Raw genomic sequence first — 21,359 nt, 5'->3', positions numbered from 1 at the left:
AACTGAATTTGTGGGGGAAAAGATGAAAGGATGCTGAAAGATTTCCAGATTGGAGAATGTTCCTTTGCATCTTCACATTTCCAATACTGGAGTACTAAGAAATACTTGATGGACATACCTTAGTGTTATTTTCAGTCTCAACTTCAGAACTTTGGGGGATAAGTGCTACCCTAGTGTCCTTCAGCAACTGACTGTCAAATGTTCTGCAATTTAATGCATCTATCTATCAGCCCCAAAGATTGAGAATATGAATTTTCATGTGGTAGGGCATTTTATGTCAAGTGATTTTATAAGTAACAAATTTATTGTTCATTTAAAAAGTGAGTAATGAATAAAATAGTGTCAAGAGGAAAGAGAATTTTCATCACTGAACATGAATGAGCCCCACAATAAATGTGTTACTCAAGCAAATAAAATTCACGTTTTGGGTCTTTCTGAAGACTCTTAATCTACTCTTACTCTGGGTCGTTTCAGATGTAATTTTGGATTGAAATCTCCATTTCTTTTATCTCACCAAAATAAACAAGTAAAACTAGCTTCCAGCATTGTCCATATTTAGTAGCCCCTTCTAGACATTTTTTAAAAAACACCCAGCACTATTTGCTACTCCATTTAAATGCATGCATTTTTCTAAATGGCTGCCAATGAACCATAACAAAATAGAACCTCCCCTCTCTGGAAGTGATCAGACAGGTTCAAATAGAATATTTGATGATATGCCAAGTCAGCACATTGCTGTGATTATGAAACCAATGCCCACACCCAAAACAGGCAGACGTTTCTTCTCTATTACAGACCAGCTGCCCACCACAGTAAGCTTGATTGAGCTTAAGATCAAAAATCTCAACTCCCTCTATATGGGTTCTGTGACATTTCACAGTGGCATAGGACCCTGGTTAAAACATAATCCAAAAAAAAAAAAAAAAAAAAAAATTATCAGGGACAATGTCAAGGAGAAAATTGAAACCTAGGACCATGTTTTTCAGTATCATTAGAACTTTTCTTATACTTCACTGGAACTATATTTTGAAATATCACTGCTGTATTGAAAACAAGCTGCTTGCTACATAATCCCTTCATAAGTTCATTCACTAAGCAAATATTTATTGAAAAAATATTATAATCAAGACTTTAGGACTAATGTATATAATAAGCCTCTTGTCTTGGTTCTGACTCTAACACTACGTTTTGTTGTTTTTATTGTTATGTCAAATAATTTTGGTTCCTTCAAATACCTTCATAAAACTGTTTTCGGAAACTTACCGGCTCAAGTGAAGTAAATTACTCTTACATGCCATTCAATTCCACATGTTTCACAGTATCAGTGATATGAACACCTAAAATGGATTTCATGATATTTAATCTAATTTCAAACATAAAGAGCCTTAACCTCATGTATTTGCTAATCAACGTGTAGCGCCATATAATAAAGAAAAGATATAATCTCAAAGTTGAAGTGGACTTTTAAGGTAATCCAGATGAAAGTACTATTTTGCAACATATCAAAAACAGCAGTGCTTTCAACTGCTGGCTGGATAACATAATTCTTAGAAAGTTAGTCATTATACTGAATTGACATTTACACCTGTTGGTTCTTGTTCGCCATCAGGAGTCACAGAAAAGTCTAAATGTTCTCTCATATAACAGCTTTGAAAATTTTTGTAAATAACTCATTCCACACCTGTCAGTCCTTCCCCACCCCAGTCTTAACCAATTTATCTCCTTTCCAGATAAATCTCAGTTCTTTTAAATGATTCTCATAGGCCATGATCTCCAAATCCATTTTTATCCTTCTCCTCTAGATATGTTTTACCTTGCCAATATCCCTCTCAAATAGTGAACACAAGTTGTAGTTTGTTAAGTTCATAGATGAGTGAGAACGTTCTTTCCTTCCTGATCGCTTCCTCAGGTTGGCTACGTTCATGTTTACGTTTTTGGCCACAACCTCACTCCGTTGTCTCATACTGAGCTCACAGTTAATTAAAACACCTAAATCTTCCGTATGCAGGCTAATATTAAGCTATATCTAACCCTTTCTATAATTCCTTTAGACTTAGGTTGGCTTTTTTTATTTTTATCTATTACATTTCACATTCTCAAGGGGATTCTTTTCTATACCTTGTCAAGAGCATCTCAGTTTCTGAAATGTTTTAATGGCAGTCTGAGCATTTCATGACTTTGTTCAAACACTTGAAAAATACCCCCAAATACACTTAATTAGGCAAAGTATTCCTAGCCTAGGGTTTAATTCCCTCCTACTGTTACCTCACCTGATCTTTCCAGCTCAATTCCAAATCAGAAGTTACAGTTGTGAGTTATATCTCTGGGTCCTGGGATAAACCCAAAAAACAATCTAAGTCAGATTTTTTTCTTAAGTGTTTAGGAACCACATTACCTACCAGTACAGCTTTAGAGTTAGTGTGAGTGTCAAAGGAGGTGTAGTATTTGTGGAAGCTCATTGAAAATATTTATGCCAGGCAATTACAAGTTATTAATTGATTTTCCAGGTGAAGTGATTTGCTCTTGTAAAATGTTTCCTATACTTTATGCTTTGAGGCACATGCTGTTAATTATGGCTGTATTTAAATCTCTGTCACATCTCAAAATATTTATATTTCATTAATCTTAAAAAATCCACCTTTATAATGTCTTCTAGAGTGTGTCCTCTCCTTCATTAAAATCCCATCATAGTTTATGTTTCCTCTATGGCAGCTATCTTACATTAATTTATTGTGTAGTTGATGTTTATATTTTTTTCTTTTTTTTTCGTACTTCAACCCCTGATCTATAAGATTCTTGAACATATTTATTTCAGACACATTTCAAATATCAATAACGCAAAGTAGATGTTCATTATTAATAGTTGAGTTAAATCAGTGCTGCTTTTGTCTTATGGTCTTTCATAAACTAAATCTATCAGAAATCTATGTTTATGAAAAAGTCAAAGTAGGAATTAACTGTTGGGTAAATTTAGAAGTGATTCAGTTCTGATATAAGCTACTTTTTTAAGAATTTGAGATGGGAAAAAAGAAAAAGCCAGGCTGTAGAATGAGTGTGCCAAGGGAAAAAATGATAACCAGAGGATAATATAGAAGGAGATGCAGTTCCAAAAGAATAGCAACGTTATAAATGTTTTCTGGCTTATAAGAAGTAGAAGCAAATAAACCTACATCTTGGATACTTGATTCCATCTTTGAACTGAGTTTGAACCATGAGATTGCATGATATATAACAGCCGTTTTCCACTGGTACTAAGTCAGATAGCCAATGCATTCCTACTTGGACCAGTTCCATGTTTTGGGAAGATGGGAAGCAGAATTGATGGCCATTAAGTTCCATGTGACTATATCAACACTATATTAATTAGATAATTGTGTGACAATCTATGTCCAGATTATGGACCCAAAGTAAAATACAATACCTCTCTTTGTCTTCTGTCATTGCCTCCTAGTGTAATCTCCTATAGTATTTATATGTTAATACTTCTACATTATAAATGCAGGAACCTCACTATATGTGTTTATATATGCAATTCACTTGCATCAAATTGATAACTGTGGAAAAAATCCAAATAGTGGCATAATCTGCATGTTCCCTTGAAAATTTCAGGAAATCAGGACAAGGCCTCAAGGCATTAATGTATTTACCTGACAGTCCTTAGGTGACCTTAAGAAAATAATGAAAAATAAAAAAAGAGAGATGTTGGAAGGTTTGAGACAAGTGAAGAGTTAACATAAGGAAAGGTAAAAGGGGAAGGTAGTGATATCATATATGATCTAAAATTTTTCTTAGTTACTTACTCTATATGAGACAGTGCAGCAACATAAACTCACATACTCTAAATGCATAGCACTGACATACCTTATAGCAGCAAAGAGGATGCATAAGTGATAGATGGGAACAAATCAATAAGGCCAATGTCCTGGTAAATCGGAGCTAGATGCAGACAACAGCAAAGGCTTCAATGTGTTAATGGAGCTATCATTTCTGCTTTTTCAGTGACAAGTTGTTTTTTTTCCCCCTGAAATGTATCTATTATTAGTAATAATAGTAGCCCATATGTATTATTTTCCTACCAAAATGATCTTTAGGTTCAATTCAAAAAGAGCATGAATGAGTGTTAGACAGGTATTGATTATATCACTATGCAGCTAAGTAAATTGTATTAACAAAATGTAAGTATTAATGCTACTGAAGCTTGATTGACCAAAGCATGAATTTAATATTTTCTTAAAAGTGGATACATGTAAATAAAGGATGTAATGTGTGCATCATGTATATTGGAAAGTTATTCTATGATTCGCTCTCTAGTTTATGTTTGACAACATTTAATAAAAATGATTTAAAATGTACAATTAACATCTCAAGACATTGAAAAAAAACAAAAGGTATTTTTTGTTTGATCTTAACCTTAAAGTATTGTCCTTCCATATCTTATTTCTTTAATCTGATTAAAATCTTTCAAAAGAATGGTATGCAAAAATCATTATAAATAAATTATTTCCCCATAGATTTTATCTTTCTTCAACATGATTCTGTTTTTAAAAGACTGTTAAAGGTTAAACACTGAAAAGTTTTTGTACACTAAGTGAGAGAAAGAGAGAGAAAGTAGCATAAAATTTTTGACAAATACATAGTTTACCCTATGGTTAAAGAATATTTGAAATTTCTTTGAGCAATCATACAGTTGATTTATATTCTAAGAATATTCATTTAAGTTATTTTTATGCTAAAATATTCATTCTATAATTTTTCAGGTCTGACAAATCAGTGCACCAATTTCAAGGTATATGATTTAGATAAAATAGAGAGTGACTATTTTTAACACTAGTTTGAGAAAAGAAACACGATAATGTCTATTTTCAGAATAAATTTTATTCTCACACCATACTGCGAAAAGTTTGTATTTCCTTAGAAAACTTCTACTAGTATGAAGGGAGACTCAGGTATTTTAGAATTAAGAGCATATCTACAAAACTATAAATAAAAAGGATCAGAAGAAAAGAAAAAGCAATATTTAATATTGAGCAATAATATACTCAATATTACAAAATCTTCACATAGAGTTGCTCTATCAAATATAAAACAAATTACTTATTGAAACAAAATAAATATTTGATTTCAGCATTGATCATATGATCATATACAAGAAATGTATGAGTTATTTTTTATGCCACTGAAAACTATTATAAAATGAAAAAAAGTTAGGTAAGTATATTTTAATATTGCTTTGGCATTATGTTATGGTATCAGAAAACTGACCGATTCAGTTAAACAATTAAATCAATATATAATTTAGACATGAATATTTCTTTTTGCCACCAACTGTCTTTTGTATGCAAGCAAAAGTTATGACTCTTGTGATTATAGCAGCAAGTACATTATAACACAGTTGGATTTTTAATTTTATAAAGCATACTCCTCTAAAATACTTGGTCCATTTAAGTTCAAAGTAAAATGGTATAAAATACATTGTTGGCCCTATGATTTCTCAGTGATTTAAATTAGTAGAAATTTATATGAAAAATTATTAAGTGAAATTAGTTCTAAGAGCAAGTAATAGATATACATGACACACTCTCTTAAAACAGTTGATTTTGCATGGTGTTTTGAGGAGCAAGTTGGTTTATGGTGTGTGTTGGGAATCCAGGCTCAGGCATAACAGAAACTTTCAACAAATGACCGCTTTATTCCTTACATAGCTCAACGGGTTAGAAAGAGCAGGGGAAGAGAACCTATTGTGGCCAGTCTCCCGGGGAGGCCAACTGTTTGGGTCAGGCTCTACATGCCCCAATTCAACTGGGAGAGGAGAGTCAAATCTGTATTGACTGAGGCCATGGCTATTAAATTAACCCAGGGGAAGGGAGTCCTGCTGCTGAGAGTTTCCACCCTGATCCCTGACAAGCAGCAGGGAGGACTGCTTGTTCTCAGGTTTAGGTTCAAGGTATGGTCAGGCCATTCCATTAGACCTAATGTCTCTCTGGCTTGTGAAATGGAAATACATTGAAATATCTGTACACAAAGAAAAGGAGGCAGCAGGCCAAGGCTGGGAGATGGCTACAGAGCATTTCCATGACTTCATCTATCCTCCTTGAAACCATTGCTACATGGAAGGAAACCCAAGATGAAACAGGGTTGGAATCAAGCTACCTTTTTACTGTTGTTAGTTCCTCCAGATGGAGGCCCTATGACATTGTTAACCATGTAACTGACGGCAAGCCACATTGGGCATACTTTTTGCTTGATGTAGAAATTTACAGTGGGAATGAGCTCCACTTTGTGGTACATATAATAGAGCTCTTCATCTGGTCTGATCTCCCTGAGTTAATAAGTATTATTAGAGTTTGTTATTATTTTTCTTTCAATTTGTGGACATTGCTCTCTTGCAGAATGCTGTGAGTCATCATCTATGTCTTTCTTTTTAAATTTGGTATTGTCTATACTAGTGAATCACAATCCTGGCTAGGAATTAAAATAATCTAGGAAGATTTTTGTTTTAAGTGCTAATACCTGAACCCAATGTCTTAGTTTCCCAACTGCTAAAACAAATACCATACAATGGGTTAGCTGAAACAATAGGAATTTATTGGCTTACAGATTTAGGCTGGGAGAAGTCCAAAACTGAGGCATCAGCAAAGCAATGCTTTATCCCTGAGGACTGGGGCATTCTGGGGCTGGCTGATAGAGTTCCTTGAGTCATATTTACCATGGGTTCACAACAACAGGAATGGATTAAGTTTATGGACATGATTTTTTTTTTTTTTTCTAGAGTACTTAATTCAATCCATTACATACACCATAGAGAAGTCTGTTTCAATTGGTTTGGGAATGCTATTGGGTCATTGGTATGCTACAAATATCCTCAAACGATCCAAAGTTGCAGCCAGAGTTGAAAACCACTGGTATGGGCAATTCCAAGCATAAATAGAGAACACAGGAAAAAAAAAAGAATCACAAGATTTAGGAAAAGATAGTCAAAAGAAAATCACCTTAAAGAATCAGAAAAAATAGCTCTCACTGAAATATATCTCCTGCCTGATCATTCACTATGAATCTCAGGGACCATTCCAGTTGTCAAAAGAAATTTAGTTAGCTATTATAGGTGGGTGATGCCAAAGGTAGAAACTGCATTGAAATTGTCTCCCAAATTCCACTGGGATTTGGAATACTTGTGTATCAGAAACCAAAAATACAGCACTTATCCACAAGAGGCAAATGGGCATCATGACCCTAATGGACCTCAGGGCCATTGGAACCATCAGAATCATATGACCCATGGATTATTGTAGCTATAAACTGACGGTGGTCTCCCAAGGATCATTATTGCCAGCTCACCAAAGCACTATTATATTTCTATTTTTTAATGAATTCCATTTCCAGTGCACAGAGGCCTGATTATCACCATCAAAACAGGGATCCACTCCTCACACAATTCCCAAATCTGAATCACATCACAAAGTCATTTAAAGAAAGAAGAGATAGATGTTTCTAAGTATTGTCACTTTTAGAACAAACTGCATGGAGTTCAAAGACAAATGAAGTTGTCTGCTTCACCGTATGTCCATGGATATTTACCCAGTTCCTGATTATACAGTTAGAATGGATAACCACAGCAACACAGAATCCCATATTGATCATTACATAGAGTCCTTTTGGTTGAAAAGCCAAATAGAATTTCCTGGAGTTTACTTTCCTACTACACCCTAGTCAACTGCCTAACCACTACAATAAAAATACAAGCAAACATATATTATCAGTGGAAAAACCACATTAGAATCTCCAGACAGGAAAATTTACACAAATCTACCAAAGAAAGCAAGTCATAAATACCAAATTTAGGCATTATAATTAATTATAGAAACAAGGAACCTAGATCCTATAAATAGGATATATATATACATATACCCTTTCCTCAGTTTGAGACTGAGAAAAATGTCCAAATCATGGCATCATCAGGGCAATGCTTTCTTCCTGCAGACCAGCTGCCAGCGATCCTTGGCTCCTCTTCCACATGACAAGGCACGTGGCAATGTCTGCTGGTGTCTCCCTTCTCTTTTGAGTTTCATAGATTTCAGCTTCTTGCTTCTGTGGCTTTTTTTTTCCCTCTCTCTGTGTATTCATTCCATTTATAAAGGACTCCAGTAATAGGATTAAGACCCATCCTGATTGAGGTGGGTCACACCTTAACTGAAGTAGCCTCATCAAAAGGTCCTACTTACAATGGGTCCACACCCACCGGAATGGATTAGCTCTAAGAACATGATTTTCTGGGGTAAATACAGTTCCAAACCACCACAGTGACTGTGTAATTTCTCAACCAAATTGTCACACTCTTGCTGGGAATATATGTTTAACCATATGAAATGTCAGTTGTAAACTAAGACTGTCTCCAGGTAACCAGGACATCCTAAATATAGTGGTATTTTAAAAATGTTTGGTTGCTTAACATCCAAATTCCCTTCTTCGTTTCAAGGAATTGTGTCACCTGTTTGGAGGCTTAAGTGGAGAAATCCTGTCTTTTCAGACCTCTAACCAAGGCAAGGCCAAATACATTACATCATCCACATATTGAAAGATTGGTTTTACATTGACTGTACTGGGTCCTTGCAGTCCAAGATGTATAATGATGATGGTTGTGGATCTGGCCACATTTATTTTCTTGTAATATTTACTGGACACTTATTATGTGTTTTATATATATTAATTAATTTAACTAAGAACAACTTAGTTTTGGAAATCTGGATACTGGGGCACTGAGACATTAAGTTACTTGCCCAAGGCCACAGGTCTGGTGGTTTAGCTGGTATTTAAAGTCAGGCAGTTTGGCTCCAGAGCCCTTGTTCAAAGGCACTACAGGGTGGTGATTTTGTTTTATTACCTCTCTTCCTTCCTGCCCTGTTTCAGAGCATTAAAGCTGTTTCTGCCCCCATTTCAATAGCCTTCCAATAAGTCATTGTTCTACTTTAAATTTGTATTCGTGTTACTTGCGGCCAAGAACCTCAACTGATGCAATTGTTATCATGCACTATTATTTCTTCTTCCTCTACTATAGTTGTAGTGACAATAGAGCTATGGATGACAGACCATCTTAATTCAGAGCTGGATTTTCAATAAAAATGGAAAATTACCATTTAAATATAAAAAGAAATGTAATAGCTTTATAAACTGTGATTAGTGTAAAATATTTTTAAATGCTCCTTAATATAAAATTTTATTAATTTAGTCCACCTTATTCAATTAAGAACCTGAAAAGTATTGTTTATAATAAAAACAAAAATATAAGCCATCGAGATAATTTTTATTTCAATAATTTTATTTAATTATTTTATTTAATTATTTTATTTAATTTTAAATAACAACACTTCGTATTTATTCAAAGAGCTTTCAAGTATACCAGCCCTTTCACAGAAGTTATGTTCTCGCCAAAAGTCACACAGTTAAAGGTTGAGACAGCTGCGGTTTGAACAGAGGTATCACGCAACTCAGAGTATTTTTTTGAAACCCTCTAAAAACTAGGTTAGGAGGTTTAAATTTCAACTTCAAGGTCAAAGAGTTGAAGCTGGAAACTCCATTGCTGATCTATCCCATTGTGTTTAGTCATTAGGGATTGGTCTAATCAGAGGCACTGATCTCATTTTCTAAGCTTAAATTTCTTTTTTTAAGAGGTCTGTAAAATCATAATGACCACAATGAGTACTTTCTTTGTACTGGTCATTATGACAAGTGCTTTCATAACTCATCTCCTTTATTCTATACAATAAATCCATGATGTGGGTATGAACTCACCTGTGAAAATGAGGCTGAAGAGTTTGAGAAACTTGCCCAAGATAATACAGGCAAGAAATAAGTAGAATCAGAAGTTCAACTCATCCGTGTCTTTTTGCAAAATCTATGTTCTCTGCTATTATGCTATATTGATTTCCACTGGTATAATTCAATTCCATTAATTTATAATCTCACCACTTTTTTTCCAAAGGTGTGTGTGTATGTACACTATAAATGGTAAAGTTGTATGCCCATTTGTGTTGATATTCATATTTTAATGTGGTAACATAAAATGACAGTTACAATCTCTGCCATAAAGCACACATGAAAGTACATGGTATTTCCCACAGCCAGTAACTATCTTAGTCATTTTTACATATATTAGATACTTTAACATTCATTACAACCATGAATGGCAGGATTTATTGCCCCTTTTTTACAGATGAATAAAGTGAGTTTAGAGAATCAAAGTAATTTGCTGACATAGCTGACAATTGGAAGATCTGAAATCCAAGCCAAGGTCTGTTAATTCCAAAGCTTGTGCACTTTCCATGAAAATGCACTGCCTTTCTGGGTATACATTGTCCTGCTATCTAAACAAAAAAAGTTTATTTAAACTGAGGTATCTTAAATTGCCAGATACAATGAGATTTTAAAGCTAAATTAACTAGAATTGTCTTGTACATTCTCTTGAGCTCCCTGCAGCAAAGACTCAATGAAAATGTCAAGGTGGCAGCCACACAATTTTAACTGAAACACACTTGCCTTCCTGGACATAATTAGCAAATCAAAAGCATATGATAATATAAAATCCGTAAGCCAGTTTCTAATGTCTTTTCTTAATCTGCACTTTACTATAAAATGGCTTCCAAAAAGACACTGGTTCTATGTTTATGATTCATGGGGGGCAGGGGGACTGTTATGCTAGGTTGCTAGCACTAACATACCCTATGTTTCAATAAATTTCTATGAATGGATAATAGCATATTATTATCATGGCTATGATGTATTTTAAATACTAAGATTAATAGAAAATTTAAACAGATCATTTTTCATCATTTTCAGCAGATCAAATGTTTCTCAAAATTTGTAACCTCTTCCAATTAAGAAAATGTATGAAGGACACATCTTTGCACTGGCTACATATTTTCCAGGCCTCAATTTTACATACTCAGAAAAGGTTCTTATCAAGCATATCTACCTTAAGCTAGTTGGTATAATCTTCTTTGACATAATATTATCAGATTCATCTCTGCTATAAAGATTTTTTAAAGAACATTTGTACCTGCAAATGTTTCAATAATACTTAGATATTCTAAATCTGCCTGAAGCAGGATGTCAAGCAAATTTAAGTTCTCAATGAATAAAAACTTGATCAAACCTTATTTCCCCTGAAAATAAATTAGTGAGATATTGTGATACTCTTATAATGTACCTTTTTCTCCTTGAACAATTCTCTTTGGAATCTGCAGGTCTTGGGGGTGATATGTGGGAGGTGGTACAACAGTTGATTTACTCAACAAATATGTATTGCTAGGCACTGTGTTCAGTTCTGGGATAACAAGTGTGAGCAAAACCAGACATGGCCCCCATCCTAATTGAATATATAGCATACTGGCAGGAATTCCACATGTGTGGGAACTTTCTAAAATCGCTTCATTCTCTAATTTTTTTTCTTTTTTAAGTTCTCAAATGATACTGATAAAAATCATTAGCCAGCGTTATTTTGAGGACCCCTGGTCTAGAGAACTGTGCTAGACCTTGGCATGGAACTTAGAAGGATAGACATCTTTAGAAATGCCTTGTGTAAGATATGATGGACATGAACAGTGGAAATCAATGAGGCTTGCATTATGCAAATCACAGTAGTGTGGATTGATTTGGAGTATTCAGTCGTTTTCATGTGGTCATGCTTTCTCAAGGCACTACCTCTCAAGAAGGATTTGGCATGAGTTGTCCCAAACCTTGGAGTCAATAAGGCTTTGACTCAGGAAAGAATTTTGTTTCAGTGAGCAAATGGAATAACCAATGTAGAAACTGGTTCATTAATTACTTTACAATTATGCAGGATATCAAGGTTCTTCTGTGCCTCTGTATCTGGCAGCAAGGTAAGTGCCAGCCTTCGCAAACTGAGAGGTGAAAGCTTATAGAGCACATCTTTCTTTGGTCAGTATTGGATGAGCCACAAGTCAAATACATTTGATAATTGTAGTTGGGAGGGGCAGCAAAGGACATGAACTCTACCTTAACTGTTTTAAGTATGAATAGAAAAGAAATGTGACACTTTCAGATTTAGCATTCACTGTTTCACTTGCTCAGGACTCACCTTGATGGTTCATTTGTGTAATAATTCATCATTTTATTGATATATTTTGAACATGAATTGCTTACACTGTGAGATGGGAGTCAGTCACCTTGCTAATGAGTGAGGAGACTCTACAGCATGTGGATCTCAACTTTGTTTTCTCAATTGTTTCACATACACATCAACAGCATTTTTTTCTTTGTGAAAATATTCTAGAAACATCTAAATTGCTAGTTTTTGTGATAGAAGTTAAGGAAAGGTAAACTTTTTTGTGAAAATATTGCTTCTGGGGCAGAAAAGAGACATTTTAAATAAATAAAATTGAATCTCACTTGTATTACAGAACCACCAAAGGTCTAAAATGGTCACTTAAAATCTTTATGCTTAATTGTATTTTATAAAAAAAAATAAATAAATGCAATAAAGTTATTAACAAATTTGGTGACTTACAAAGTTTATACACATTTCATAAATATCCAGTATCTTCTATATATTCTTTATAAAAGTGCAAGTACATGACTTTATTTATAATTACATTTCTTCTAAAGTCCTGTTTTTTACTGTTAATAAGAATGAACATTAATTAAATAATGATATAAGCCGTAATGGAACACATAAAAAGTCTGTATGATATTAAAAATTCCTAGTTCTCTCTGTAACTTCAAATATTCATTTGATTTCCATAAAATGTTTTTAAAGTTTTGTAGCCAGATGATGGGTAAAAAGAAAGAAAAGGTCAACATTATTCACTAAGCCTGCAAAGCTCAATCTATAAAATTTGTACTTCATGTAAAATGACCCACAAATTACATTTTTTGACCTAATATAATTTCATGTTTTTTTCTTCTGTTTACATCTGCATTTGCTCCCTTATCTCACAATTGCTTTTTGCCACCCTATTCAGGCCAGACATTTTCAGCATCCTATCCACTTAACACATTCTTCCCTGATCTCCAACAAAATGTGTCTCTTTTCACTACTTTGCTACTAAGATCCATTTCCTTAAGATAACTCTTTGCATAATTAGAATGTGTTAAAACTGGTTACTTCCCAAGGGGTTTATCAATTGACAGTTGCATTACCAACAAAGAAAGGCAATATTCAAAGGGAAGTTTATTATCATATCTTTGCCATTTTGTCTATTTGGCTTCAGCAATTTGAAACTGTGTCTGGCTCTGTGTAAGGAATGGACTCAGTACATAGCCAAGTATACTCATTTCACTGTATTTGTTGATTTAAACATTATGTGTAAGTGAATTCCTTATATGAGAACCAACACAATCCTCTGTAAAACAAATGAGAGGGCTGTCTACTTCCACGGATTCTTTCTGTCTGGTCAGGAAAATGTCTGGAGATAAAACTACTGTGAGATAATTGTTTCTATGATAAGTATATAGATGACAGCTTAACAGGAGTTTGAGAAAGAACAGATATGTATCTCCTTTAAGCAGATATATGACATTGATATTTTTATCAGTCATTTCCTTTAGTATTTTACTCAAAATACACTCAACTGTTAACTTTCTAGCCACAAGACATTGAAAAGAATAATCCATAGGCACTTGAAGCCCACTTTAGCCACTGAACTACAAGCTGTTTAACTACTGGCCTAAGGTTTTGGTATCTAATCTGTGGGATTTGTACACTACTAGTTCTATTTTCTAGTGGGAAAAATTGAAGTACAGCAACTTGGGTCATGAATTTAATTTAATAAATTACTCTACCATTCCTCACAGTTCAGTGATTAAAGTCAGCTATTTTAGCTGGTGGAACATATCTTGCACACAAATAAGGGAAACAAACAAACAAACAAACCCTGAAGAGTTTAGAGCAGTTACAGGTAATGAAGAGCAACATTCAAACCTGAAGTCTCAGGAAGGGAAACTAGAAAAATCAGGCTCATATAGTGAGTGGATCATTGAAGAAGGAAGCGGATTCTGATTAAACTGAAAACAACTGGGTCTCTGTTTTGTATAAAGTGCCACTTGTGATGCTTTTCCCTGCATTATCCTATTTAATCAGTAATCTCTTATAGGTCAGTTTTTAGGTGGAAATGGTTCATGCACTAATTTTAAAAAGAAAGTTGAAGTGGTCAGTAGAGAGCAAGAAAATTTCTATCAGATTTCAAGCCTAAGATATTTGAGTAATTATGATCATGATAGCAAATCTTCCAGTTGACTAGTAGTGATTAGTAGATTACTTTCTCACAATCTCCGTTCCCCTCCATTCACTTCTCTTGGCCTTTGGGTATGGAGCACCCACTAGAGAGTTAATGATCTATTATGCCACAGATGCAGGTCTTCCACAAAGAGTTTGGAAGTCATGATGGTGCTATTATCATCACATTTCATGGAATTTTAGACAAAAATAGCTGTCCCTACTGGGCCCAATTCTCAATGACCTGAGAGAACATTATTCTCCCTAATCATGATTACGAAGCAGAAAGTGTGTTAGGTTTTGAGAATTGAGAGCTGCGATACGTAAATCTGCCAGATGTTACAAAAGTAGGGTAAGAGGAGCAAACACATATATACTCACACACAAACACCCATGCACACACACACAGGTAGATGGAAGAGAGAACCACCAAAGCAAGAGTATATTTCCTTCCATTGACAAATTGCACTATTGTTAATTTCACCTCACTGACCTCTTTGTCTATGGTTGTTGCCATACAACCCTCAATGAATAATCTTTCTAATTTGAAAGACATTATTTTATTCCAAAAATCTGTCGACTACTGTTGTCTTCCTTATAAAACCCTTTCCAAAGCTTCATTCCAAATGAAATGTAACAGTCCTAACACTATCATCCACTTCATTTACATCTTTCTCTAGAAATAGGTAAATATGTGCAAATTTTGAATTCAGTTTGACTCTGTAAAAAAGTGAATATGTGGAGAGTTTTGATCCTTCCCTAAAATTCAGTTGCCTAATTATAATAAACCCCCATAACTCATAACCCAGATATATCAGTCAAGACTTGTATACCTCATTCTTCAATTTTTTTGTGTTATTCCTGAAGAATTTTAAAGGCAATTCTATATATCATGTTTTTTCAACCACCAGATTTCAGTAATAATGACACATTTTACAAAAAACATAAATGAAATTAACTCCTCTTTATTCATATATCAAATATGAAAATAGTACTAAAAAATAAACTAAAGATTCATTAATAAGGAAAGAACAAAATAATTTAGGTCCATACTTAAGAATTTGATATAGCTATGAATATTAATGTGGTAGATTTGTACAACCAGATATATTAAGAGACACATATATCACTATATATATTATGTGTTATTTTATGTAGATAAAGATATTTCATTTTATATTTACCTGATACATATACAATATATCTTGTTTTCTTTACCTTTTAAAGACAAGCAAGAAGCTGTAAATATTGTTTATCTTGGGAGAAGGAACTGGAAAGGTGGGAAAGGAAGCTTGAAATTTTTTTTTTTTATTAGTTTTAACTTAAAAATATACTATACCCACCAAGCAAAAATTCCTCTTTATCCCCTCCTTCTATTCTCTGGTAACCTCTAATCCACTTTCTATCTTTGAGAATTTGCTATTACTAGATATGTCATATAAATGGCATCCTGCAATGTTTGCCTTTATGTGCCTTGCTATTTCACTTAGCATAATGTTTTCAAGCTTCATCCATATTGCAGGATGTCTCAGAATTTCACTTCTTCTTATGGCCCAGTAATATTCCATTATGTGAGTTTTAGTTTCTCAGGCTGCTTAAGCAAATACCATGAAATGGTTCAGCTTAAACAATGGGAATTTATTTGGTCATGGTTTTGAGGCTGGGAAAATGTCCAAATTAAGGCATCATTAAGGCAATGCTTTCTTCCCAAGACAACCCGCTGGCGATCCTTGGCTCCTCTGTCCCATGGCAAGGCACATGACAGCATCTCCTGGCTTCTTCCTTTTCTTCTGGGTTCCAGTGCATCTTCTTGCTTCTTGTGGCTTTCTCTCACTCTCTCTGTCTAACCTGCATTACCTTATAAACAATGTTAGTAATAGGATTAACACCATTCCTGATTGAGTTGGGACACACATTAACCAAGGTAACCTCACAAAAAGTCCTATTTACAGTGGGTTTACACCCACAGGGATGGATTAAATTTAAGAACATGCTTTTCTGGGGTACATACAGTTCCAAACCACCATGGTCCATGCTCTGGATCCCAAAAAGGCATGTTCTTTCCACATGCAAAATACACTCATTCCATCGAAATATCCCAAAGGCCTTAGATCAGTTCAGAAACAATGCTTAGTACAAAGTCTTATCAAAATTGGTTATAGGCGTATTCTGTCCTGGAACACAATTCCCCTGTGTCGGAGGACCTGTGAAACCTAGGGAACAAGTTATCTGCTTCCAACATGGAGGAACAGGCATAGGGTAGATATTTCCATGCCCATAGGGAGATATTGGAAGGAAAATCGGGTCATAGGTCACAGGTTCCAAACAATGCCAAAACCCTGCAGGGAATACTTCATTAGATTTCGAGGTCTGAGAGTCATCTAAGAAATGATGTTTTGTCCTCCAGGCCTGATGGAGCAGCAGCCTGACCACTTCTGAGGGTTTCTGCAACAGCCGTGCTCTCCCCAAACACTGGGGTGAAGTTTCCCTCTTCAAGCATTGGAGTGGCGGCCAGAATCTCTGTAATCCCTGGAGCAGAGGCTCCACCCTCTGAGAACGAGGGGGTGGCAGCACTCTACTTGAACAAACGGGTGTAAGGCCTGCCCTCTTCAAGCACCTGGGCAGACTCACCCCTTCCACGCACATGGGTGGGCCCGCTCTCTTGCCCAGAGAAGGTGTCTGAGGTTCAGACCTCAGCTTCTGTAGTTCTGCTCTTGAAGTGATTTTTTCTTCAAACTGTTCCTTTTCTGTCCCTTTTAGTCCAGGCTGGCAGTGGTTCCGTTCATACAAATAACACAAAAAACTTGTTGGTTCCGCATGTATTTCACAGGATTCCAAACCGTCAGTCAGTAGGACTTTCCACAGATCCTCCCTGGATAACTGCATCTTCAGTCCTGACTTGCATGGAAATTGCTGACTGGTTCCCTGTTCAGTAAAACCCTCACATGGGGCACTGTTCTCTGGGCTCTTGCTTTCTGGAAGCTCAGAATCTTCCAAACCATCAATTTCTGGTTTCTTTGTGCCCAGGAGTACAGTTCTCAGCTTATCCCTTTCCTCTCATGTTTTACTATAAGCTGAAAGGAGAAACCAGGCTGTACTTTCCACATTTCGCTTGGAAATCTCCTCAGCTAAATATCCAAGTTCATCACTCTCAATTCTGCCTTCTACCTGACTTCAATTTGCCAAGTTTTCTGCCACTTAAATAAGGATCACCTTTCCTCCAGTTTCCAATAACACATTCATCATTTTCTTCTAAGATCTCATCAGAAGTACCTTTAATGTCCATATTTCTAACAACAGTTACTTCAAGGAAATCTAGGTCTTTTCTATCAAGCTCCTCACAATTCTTCCAGCTTCTATCCGTCACCCAATTCCAAAGCCATTTATACATTTTTGTTATGTGCAATAGCAGAGCCCACTTTCCTGGTACCAAAATCTTTTTTAGTTTCCTAAGCTGTTTAGGCAAATACTGTGAAATGATTTGGCTTAAGAATGGAATTTATTCACTCACAGTTTTGGTTATTTTTTTGTTTTGTTTTGTTTTGTTTTTAGAGAAGTTGTGAGTTTACAGAACGGTTAAACATAGAATACAGGATTCCCTAATATTACCCCACTATCAACACCTTGCATTGGTGTGGAGCATTTGTTATTATTGATGATAACACTTTCTTATAATTGTACTATTTTTTTCACAGTAGTTACTTACCTTTGTTAAAATTATGAAAGATTATTAAAATAGTTCTATCTCTCATTCATTATTTTCATTAGGTGTATTTTTTTATGATATACCACTCTATTGTCACCACCTTGTATCAGTATTATACATTTGTTATAAGCCATGAAAGAACATTCTTATACTTGTATTATTAACTATAGTCCTTCATCTACAATATTGTTCACCGTGCTGTACAATCCTGTTTTATCTTTAAATTTTTATTCTAGTAATATATACATCCTGAAGTTTCCTCTTTCAACCACATGCACCTACATAGTTCAGTTCTCCTAATTTCACTCACAATAATGTGCTACCATCACCACTGTCCATTTCCAAGCCTTTACCATCAGTCTAAATAAAAATTCTATACAAGTTAAGCATCAACTCCCCCTTCTCTAACCCCAATTTATGTATGTTCCAAAAAATATTGAAGCATTGGATACTAAAAGTTTGAAAAACCATGCTTTCATGTTTCATTCTAGGAAATATTACTTATCGTTTTTCACAGTGTCATGTTTTGAGACTCATAGCATGCTGTAGTGCATTTTTGGTGGAAATATGATCATTCATGCCCTATACCAGAAATGTGTATCATACCTTATGTGTTCATTCAAGAAACAGTTTTGATTGATACTATAAGTATAAAAACAAATTAGAGTTATGATAATTAAAAAGAGGATGAAAGACTCGTCCCTGCCTTCAAGAGGTTTTGCTATAACCTATACAGGCATAATTCAGTGATTTGTGGTTAACAAAAAGAGGAGGCTGAAAGAAAGGAGATAAGATTGAAGAACTAGGAAGAGTGGATTTAAATATGAAGATAAACTGCTTCTAATATCTGGATGGTCCATATTTACTATCTTTAGCTCTGATAATCCCCCAACCACTACTACTTTATTGCATTGCCTTCTATAAAGATAAGTTGCTTATAGTTAATTCTTGCTTTAGCCTGCCTCACCTCTGAAAACAACTGTGAGTTTTGCTTTAAGGAGGTTTTGACACCCAAGACTTTTTTTGGTATTTTATGCAACTAAATGCACATTGCAATGCAATTCTACAAAACCACAGTATGTTTGGACTTGTTTATAAAATATTTTATGAGAAAGTACTGTGATATAGGGAAGACATGAAGGGATTATTCCGGAAAACATTATGCTATTGTTAATAGATTTATTTCATGAACTTCATTTTAATTTTTTGCTCCTCTGCCCTTTCCCAGCAACATTTGTACAAAATTTAATAACAGTAATTACCATGTCTATCACACCAAATATATACAAGTTATAAGAAAGACATAGATGCATACATCATTCAAAAGTGATCCAAAGAAACAGGTTTAATTTATAACAAAGCATAATTTACATCAGTTACTAATGCCACCCTTTGCATGATGGTAAGGAGGCTGTACATTAACACACACACAGATACACTAACACCTACACCCATATTCCATAGTAAATTCTTCAGTCATTCGACAATCCTGTTAAACAGACTTAAAATTTTGTTGAACAAAAGCCATTCTGCTGCACTCATTTGTAAAAGGATATAATTAGTTGTTCTTTCAGTTTCCTGGATAAAGATGGCACATATGAAAAATAACAGGCTGTCAATACTCTAATCGGTTAGCAGTATGAACCCAACAAAGGGATATATTTTTAGGGCAACAACAGCTTATTTTTTTTCCTAATATCTGTGGTATTTTGGGATCCCCTATGGCATGAAAGCATGTGTTTAAAATGCAAAGTGAGTATATTTGTTTTATTTATTTTTATCCTTATGTTCTAAATATGCTTCTAATCATAATTTAACAATTTAAAAAGCTATCACCAACTCTAACTTTACAAAGTAGAATAATATAGAAGAAGAATAGCTCTAAAAAATAATTTCCAGGACACATTGTGATTCACAACATTTATATTAGCCAGTTAAGTTCAGTTTTGTGCTTCAAAAGAGCTCATTAATCAGTAAGCATCTGTTGAGGAGCTACTATGTCAATGGCTGGTTTTAATGCAATTTCACAACAAATAAAAAGAGGAAAATGACTGGTGAGATACATTAATCATAAAATATTCATGGTTTCTAAGAAATGTGAAATACATTAATGTGGAAATTGCCCCTGCTGTCTTTAGTCAACTTTTAAATACAAACTACTACTACTACTAGTAGTAGTAATAGTAATAGTAATAGTAATAGCAGAAAAGAAGGAAGAAGGAGGAGAGGGAAAGAGAAAGGGGAAAGAAAAGGAGAGGGGGAAAAAAGAGCAAGAAACTGCAGTAGTTGCTTCTATGTTTGTTGGGCACTAGAATGTTAATATGATTACAAGTATATTGTTGCTATTCTATTTTACCATCTCACACACTAGTAAAATACAGAAGAAGATAAATATCCTATTATGATCCAATAACCAAAGATATAGCATAGATATTATTTGGAAGATTAAAATTGTGCTAAGAGGCTCTTAACATCTTTTGGATCACCACCTTCTTGAAGACATTATATTATGAAAGCTTTCCTCAGGAGATCAGAAAAAGAAGAAAGAAGAAGAAGAAGAAGAAGCTGCCACCACTGCTGCTGCCAAATGAAAACCCTCACAAAATCCTGGTTTTAATTTCAGGAAGTTTCTAGACCTCTGTGACCAGTGAAGAAGAGCAGGTTAAGAACAACTGCCTAAATTATGAGATTCATGATATGGTTGTGTGCGTGTGTGTGCGTGTGTGTGTGTGTGTGTGTGTGTGTGTGTGTGTGTGTGTAGAAAGATGATACAGTGAGATATTTGGGATTACATTCCAATTCATCCAAAAAGTAATTAATAAATATGAATATTTACTTCACCACTTTCATTATATTAACTGCCACCAAAGCAAGGCACCCATGCTGACAATCACAATTAACAGAAGTGGTCTCTATTCTGCAATGTAATTGCAGTCTTTTACTTTCAAGCAAAATTTATTTTGAATTCTGTTTCACAGGATAGGTAACTCCTTGGATTGGGCCCTAATGCTGTCTAGCTGCACTGAGGATTGAAGAGGTGAGAAGCTGATCGACATTTTAAACTGGGGCCGAGGAGAAGAAAGACTCTTCTAATGGGATTTTGTCAGAAAGCCAGCTGCTTCCTACTTAAGTGATGGCGTTTTCTGATGAGTAAATAAACTACCCCTTACACCATTCAGTTACTTAAGAAGACAATCTAAGAGGACCTCATATCTCCCCTACATACCAAGGAACAGCTTTTAGAAGAAAGGTCTGAAGCAAGTCTGAGATATTTTATTTCATAAGGAAAAATTAGCGAGATGTGAGCTTGAAGTTGGGGAGCTCAACAGTCTGGCCTAGACTCCGAGGCTCACAAAATCTCCTGTACCCCAAGGACAGAAGTCCCCCCAGGACAAACATAGCAAGTTCCCAGAAGAAAATGTGTGG

Source organism: Choloepus didactylus, chromosome 12, assembly GCF_015220235.1.
Source record: "Choloepus didactylus isolate mChoDid1 chromosome 12, mChoDid1.pri, whole genome shotgun sequence".
NCBI lineage: Eukaryota > Metazoa > Chordata > Mammalia > Pilosa > Megalonychidae > Choloepus > Choloepus didactylus.
This window is presented reverse-complemented; position numbering follows the sequence as displayed.